A 6,954-nucleotide genomic window follows, 5' to 3' on the forward strand; every position below is an offset into this window, starting at 1 on the left:
AAATTGGAAGAGAGAAAGGGAAAAAGCACATCAGTAAATAAGGTTTGGGACTGTGACTCCCCAAGATGCAAGCAACATCTGAAGAACGTTTGAACTGAATTTTAAAAGATACTGAGTGAAATGCTGCTGCCACAGGAAAATAACTCAGAACGGAGAGAAGGGATGGAGTACCAGCTGGAAAAATAACCCAACGCAGGCAAAACAGATTCTAGAGGAAAGCAAAGCCTGCACGAAAAACACATGCTGGAAAAATACACAATTTCTTTAAAGAGCACCCTATAGCAGAGAAGCTAAAATGGCTAGAATCGGAAAGCAACACTTAAAGGTCTAGAGGATGAACAAAATCCAAAAGAGGTTGTGATTTAGCTTCCACTGCCCACTGAGCAGCGATGAGAGCGTTAACTGTGTCCCACGGGCCTGCAGCTCTTCATTTTTGTCACAAATAAAAAGGGATCATCCTACCTCCAAAGTTAGACTGTACAGAGGAGGCACCAGAGCAGCCAGCTCCCTCTCTTCAAATGACAAGCACAGGGAACCTCTGCAGACCCCCGGGCCTCACCGTGAGCCCGCCAGCCCCACCACGAGCTTGTTCATGTTCCGCCTCCCAGAAACCACCTCTCAAGCTCCAGTCCAGGTTACGGGGCACCTGCCTCTCCCACGGCACCTCTGCTCCACCGCCGTGGCACCTGCCACTGGTGCCATGACCACATGACCCTTCTGGCACACCCTCGTACAGAAGCGCCTCAGAGACAGGTCACAGAGCATCTTTCCCGACTTTTTAGCTTCGGCAACTAGCACACTCCTCCTGAGCAAGTTCTCAAAAACTGGGTTGATTAAATAGTTCTCAGCTCTCCCAAGTTGGAATTAGAGGCCAAGCAGCTTCCCTGAGACAGATCTTGGGAAAATGAAGAATACGGGGGGAATCTCTCTTCTGGGTGACTAGTCCCTGTTCTGCCATTATCTGACTTGGGAGAGATACCCAAACACTGAGCCTCAGCTGCCTCCCATATAAAATGAGGGGACTCAACTAAAAATCCTCGAGGGTCCCTAATATCTGACACCTTATGCTTACACTCCATGATCTCCACATTCTGACTCTACCGCCTCAATCCTCCAGACTATGGAAATGAACGTCAGTCGGTGCTCCACTGTCCATTTCACTCGTAACAAGCAGGTGCTGTGTGCCGTGTGTGCTGTGTGTGCCATGCGTGCTGTGCGTGGTGCTATCAGCCCCATTCACAGGCGGGGAAGCCAACTCAGAGGCCCAGAGCCCTGGCCCCAGTGCTTCTGCTGCTGAGAACAGAGGGCAGGACTGCGGTCCAGGTGCCATGGCTGGTGCCTCCCATCATGCCCACTGCTCAAGCTGGGGGTGGACAGCCCAGGGACGCACAGCAGGATGCAAGAGGGCCGGCCCCTTGGGGATCCTAGAGCAGCCAAGGATGAACACAATGCATCTTATGGAGAATCCACTATACTCAAAAATTGGGGGGACAAAGTGTGTTTATGTTAGGAAAATCAGACATATTCCTGAGTACAACATAGAATTTGTATTAAATGTTAAAATGTAAAGGGTCTGAGATATCCTGCGGGAACATCCAGCCGAGCCCGTTCTCACACAGGAAGCCCTCTGAAACCAGAACACTTCATTTACCCCATAATAACGTTTCAAACAGCAGGCTGTTATTAATCCAAAAAGGACAGAATTTAATTCTACAATAAAGCTGTGACTTCTGGGCATTGCTGGGCAAGGAAGGGCTGAAGAGAATTAGTTTCCCTGTTCTTCCTTTTGAAGTCATTAAAAGCACCCAAGAGCCCTGGCCGGTGTAGCTAAGTGGTTAGAGCGTCGGCCCGTGGACCAAAGGGCCTCGGGTTCAATTCCCGGTTGAGGGCACACACCTGGATTGCAGATTGGAGCCCGTGTGTGAGAGGCAACCAAATGATGTGAGACTCTCACACAGATGTTTCTCTCTCTCCCTCCCTCCCTCCCACTCTCTCTGAAAACCAATGGAAAAATACCCTCGGGGGAGGATTCACACACACAGGCACCCAAGAAAGTTATGATGCCAAATGAAGTCTCCCATCACACAAGCCCCTAACATAACTAACCAGGGAGCTGACCACTATCAGAAGGGGGCGGCTGGTGGGCGTTCAGTCAAGGGGGGCAGCTACAAGGCTCGTGGTTCACCCAACTGCATATGCCAAACTACATGAAACTATGGTGTGGCACCTGTCCCATCCCTCCTCTCTCTAAACCTGCAGATTCTAGACACAAACACTAGAGGGTCTACCCCGTGCCTGGCCCTGGGGGTAGGAGCAAAGCCTAACAGGTCCTTCAGGCCAGAGTAAGCAGGCCTCCTATTGGGCCCTAACCTTCCAGAGAACAAAGTCTCTGAAAACCTTCCACACGGTCATCAGTCATCATGACACTGAGACACTTAAGATTTACCACTGTGATGCTACTATTGCCCTAGAGATTTTATGCCACTTGGTTAATAATTTTGCTTTTCTCTCCACTTACAGAAACCAAGTTTCCAATACATATGCGTCCGAGTTCTGCCATGGAATCAAGTGTTTAAATTGGAAACGAAATCAGGGTATCAAAACAGCAAACGTGGCATTTTCCCGGTAGAACGGCATTGTGAGAAGTTACCGAATAACCTCCACTTAAAAAAAGTATATGGCATCGAAATCAGCATGGAGCAAACCCTTAAAAAAAGTCAATCCTGACTTTTTCAGGGCCCAATTATAGGCCCCAATTTTTTATTTCTTGAGAACTAAAGAGACTTGGGTCATCTCAGCATAGATGAAAGAGCAGCAGGTGTGGGGGAGTCCCTGGGGAAGGGCCTTCTTAACATTTACACTCCTCCCTCACCACTACAATGAGAAACAGTAGGGACAGCAATGTGCTCCACCCAGGGTGGGGCTGCTGCTCTGTTCCCCAACCAGACTATGCCCATCACAGGGGCAGACTGCCTGACTCACTTGAGCTCCTGGCCACAAAGGGCCGGGTAAGAGCCAGAGTACCACACAGGGACTGTGACAACTGGACGCCCACTGACCAGAGGCATCGTCAGCATTGCAACCACTGGCAGGTAGCAGCTGGACAGCCAGTGGTCAGATCCCATCTTACAAAAACACAATGGGGACCTGGTAAGGACTGTCATTCTCAAAGCCCCACTGGGCCTGCCTCCCTGACACTGGGGCTCACCGCTCACTTCCCGGGAGCCTCCCCATCGGCCCCAGCCAGCAAGAGCTTTCCTTTTTCTGAACTTCCTCCAGACCTCCTGTCATCTGCAGAATCCACGAATTCACTGTAACCCACGTCCTAGGGCCCTCTACCTTCTTCCTGGGGTCTACGCTCTTGCTGAACGGCCAACTCCCTGAGGGCAGGGTGGTGAATTTTCACTTTTCCTCACCCTTCCTGCCACCAGCTTCAGTCCAGGTGCATCTCAGTCAAACCCCCTCTGGTTTCTGGCTCCTCCCCCTCACCGAGCACAGGAGCCCAGATGCCCCAGACTTCTGCAGACTGTGCCTTTAAAGGCAGGTGCCATCTCTCGCTCATCCTGGAACTGTAACTAGAACATTATGGGAACTCGAGGCACATTAATTGAACATTAAATTAAATGGGAAAAAGACTCCCTAGTCCCAGCTAATGACCCACTTATCTCAAGGAATATGGAATTCAGTACAAGATTTCAACCTCATTTCTGGAGTCGACAGAAACCAGGAGTCACCTGCACTTATAACTTCTCACTACCTGCCAGTCTTACCCCAAGGTATCTGCACAGGGAGACAAAATTTTGTCCAAAAAAGGTTCTACTGCCGACTGATGAAAACCTCACCCCCTCCTTCCGTGGCTGGTCAGTTCCCCACCATCCACCATGTCCACAATGGTTGTGCAGAACCCCACCTCTAAAATAAAAAGGCCATTTTGCATTTTTTAGTTAATTATACATAACAGATATCACACAAGCACACATCATGTTTTCTTAAACTGTTTTAAAATTGCACTTTCTTCTATTTCCATAAGCTCCCGTGGGCCCAAATCTTGCTAACCTGAAAGCTGCACCATCCCTTCTCCTCTCTACTGCCCTCCTGCCTGCAGGCTCCTGGACCTCTCTCACAGGCTTCATTCCTCCCCACTCAGCACAAATCTAAGCAACATCTCCACATTTAGGCCTCGGCTGCCTCTCTCTGGTCGCCTTCCCAATCCACCTGCCTCACTCCCTCTTTCCTTCCCACTCAGTAGCTCTCTCCCCAGTTTCTGTCTTAAGTCAACATTACGTCTCTCCTACCCCCCCCACCCCAATAATCTTTCTTCCTCTACGAACACTTGTAAAGAAGCATCCAAGGAGTCGTGATTCCACAGAATCGATGCTGAGGGCCTTGGTTGTAAGATGTCTCCTCTGCTAAGTTAGTAGGTCTTAAGCTGACCACTGCGAGGAAACTATTGCGTAATACTTGATAGGTTAGATCACCGGCTGCTTGGAGAGTCTCGCCATAAGATGGGAACACAGAGATGGGCAAATTTAACGCAATTTCCTTTGTTTGCTTGAGCCAGCCCCGGCTTGCAACACCGCAGTGACAGTTTTAGCTTTCTCAAAGTACAGCTTTAACATCATTTAAAAACGGACTTTAAGGGAGTAAGTCATCCTCACTCTTCAGCTCATTAGCATATCTATCCTGACAACACCCCAGAAAGGTCCCTGTCTGTACGCACAGTGAAAAACTGAAGGGATTCGAGCCAGGGGTGTTTACAGAACCAAAATCCCAAACGGGAAAACGGCAAGAAGCAACTGAGACATTTCAGTTAGACGAAGGGCCTTCTTCAAGGCATGAGCAAGAGTTGGAATATTTTTTAACAGAAACACTGGCCCCTGCTATTGCCTGGCTCCTGTCTTTACACCCTTCTCACTAAGTGAGGCCATCTTATTAACTGCAAAATGAATGGGCAGCGTCCAAGGAAAACGATGGGTCTCCTTTCCCCCACAGAAAAATTCCCATGAATGTCTTAAAAAAAGAAAAATAAAGTCTGGAATTCTCCCTGCCAGCTCCCTCCGCTTCCCGGCTCCTGCATTGTGACAGCTGGAACAGATGGCGTCTGGGTGAGACACTGCACGTCTTAAACCTCCTCTGTGCAAGGTCTGATGTGCGCCGGTGACACTGGACCCCAGGCCAGGGCCTCGGTCACCAGCACCTACCCACAGGAGGGCTCCCAATTTTGTGTGATACTGCCCGGTTTTCACACTGGTCAGGCTTATTTTGTTTTGGCCAAAGAATTTTTCGTCTTCCGACTAATTCCTAACGTGCGCCTTGTCACAAGGTGGTGGGAAGGCAGATATTTCTTCTCCTTGGAAGAACGAACAGCTGGCTGTCCACTGTCCTGCACAGGATGCAGTGTTTTTCCCACAGGCCATTTTCAAAGACGTGAAAGATGGGAGACCTTGGCACCCACCGATGGCCCACCAGGTCGTTCCTTTAGAGGAGGGTTTTACAGCCATACGAAGGGGCAGAAAACAACATTTCCCAAAGCTTCACCAGTGTGTGTTCACAGCAAATGCTAGAGAAAAAAAATTATGGCTCCTCCTCAGTTGTATGCTGTGAATGTAAATTAAGAAGCGGCAACGACGCTACTCAACGCAGCCTTTATGACTCCACAAAAATAAATAAATCACACACACACACACACACACACACACACACACCTGTGCCACTGGGAAAACTGATTCACAGTTCAGACGAAAAACGCGAAGTAAAATTGTCTCCTTCAACGGACCATCACGATCTGAAGGCTTCTTAAATTTCAAGGCACGTCCACACGTTTCATTTCCATGCTGCTGCTGTTTTCCAATGAAAGGTACAGGGCTTTCCACAAAGAACCCCTCTAAAGGTCTCGATATTACGAGGTCCCCACTCGGGTGACAGTGGAAACGTGGCAGCGCGTCCGCGCCCGGCGCCCGCAGCGGGGACGCAGCGCCGGCCGGGGCTCGGGCCGGGCGCCCCTCTGACCTTCCGCACCGGGGGCGCAACGTGCGCGGCTCTGCCCCGAGCCCGAGCCGCTGCCGCCCGCCGCCCGCCACTGCGGCTCCGGCCGTGAATCAGCCGGCGGCTGCTCTGCAGAGGAATGACTCAGTATAAACTTTTAAATAATGGCTCAAAAACAGAAACGCAGCCGGCCCGCGGCAAGCACGCCCGCCTCCGTGGACTCCGCTCCGCCGGCTGCGCCCGGCACCTCCGCCCGCCGCGCGGCAGATGCTGGTTCCTCGCCGGCCCGCGGGGGGTCACGTTCGCGGGAGGCCCGGGCGCCCCGTTTCCTGAAAAGCTGCGGCGCCACGGCCTCGCGGCCCCGGTCCCGGCCTCGGGCACAAAGTTTCCCGAAGTTAAGGCGTCCGTGGGGCGAGCGGGCCGGCGGGGACCCGGCGAGGCGGCGCCACACGGGGCACTCGCCGCCGGGCGCCGGGCCTGCGCCGCTCCGGCCCCGCGCCGCCGCGGAGGGCGCGGGATGGAGCCCTGGGATGGAGCCGCCGGGCCGCCCGCCGCCGCCCGCCCCCCGCCGCCGCCCCTTACCCCGCGGTCCGCCGCCGCTCACCGCTCAGGGGCGCCGGGCGCGTCCTCCGCCGCGGTCCGCAGCGTCCTGCTCCCCGGGCAGCCCCATGTCGGGGGGCGGGGAAGGGCCGGCGGCCGCCGCCGCCGCCGGCTGGAAAGTCCCTGCTGGGCTGCAACCCGGCTCGCGCACGCGGCGGCCGCGCCGCCCCGCGCTCCCTCGCGCCCTCGCGCTCCCGCGCCGGCACTTCCTCTCGCGCGCTGGAAATCCCCGCCGGCCGGCGCGCGCCCGGAGCGCGCCCGCCCCGCCCCCGCCGCGCCCGCGCGCGTGGGAGCCGCAGCACGGTCGGCGCGGCCGGCCCCACGCGCCCGCGCGCCGCGCGCCCCCGCGGCAGGTTGCTAAGGCCCTCC

At 53.8% G+C, this 6,954-nt stretch overlaps 1 protein-coding gene across 4 annotated transcripts in view; it reads right to left on the minus strand.

The window, feature by feature from the left end:
* The window catches only part of TRAF3 (TNF receptor associated factor 3), a 101,756-nt gene extending 95,074 nt beyond the window's left edge, over nt 1-6,682 (minus strand). For 2 of the 4 annotated variants that reach the window (XM_087818081.1, XM_087818090.1), the window contains exon 1: nt 6,590-6,682. The gene's annotated coding sequence lies outside the window, so the exon portion shown is untranslated. Of the gene's footprint in view, nt 1-5,705; nt 5,978-6,567 lie in introns of those variants that run through there. The other 2 variants (XM_087818096.1, XM_087818086.1) reach the window with 2 other exon arrangements.
* Between the last annotated feature and the right edge of the window lie 272 nt (nt 6,683-6,954).

Source organism: Miniopterus natalensis, chromosome 1 (genome assembly GCF_054644295.1).
Source record: "Miniopterus natalensis isolate mMinNat1 chromosome 1, mMinNat1.hap1, whole genome shotgun sequence".
NCBI classification, from domain to species: Eukaryota; Metazoa; Chordata; class Mammalia; order Chiroptera; family Miniopteridae; genus Miniopterus; species Miniopterus natalensis.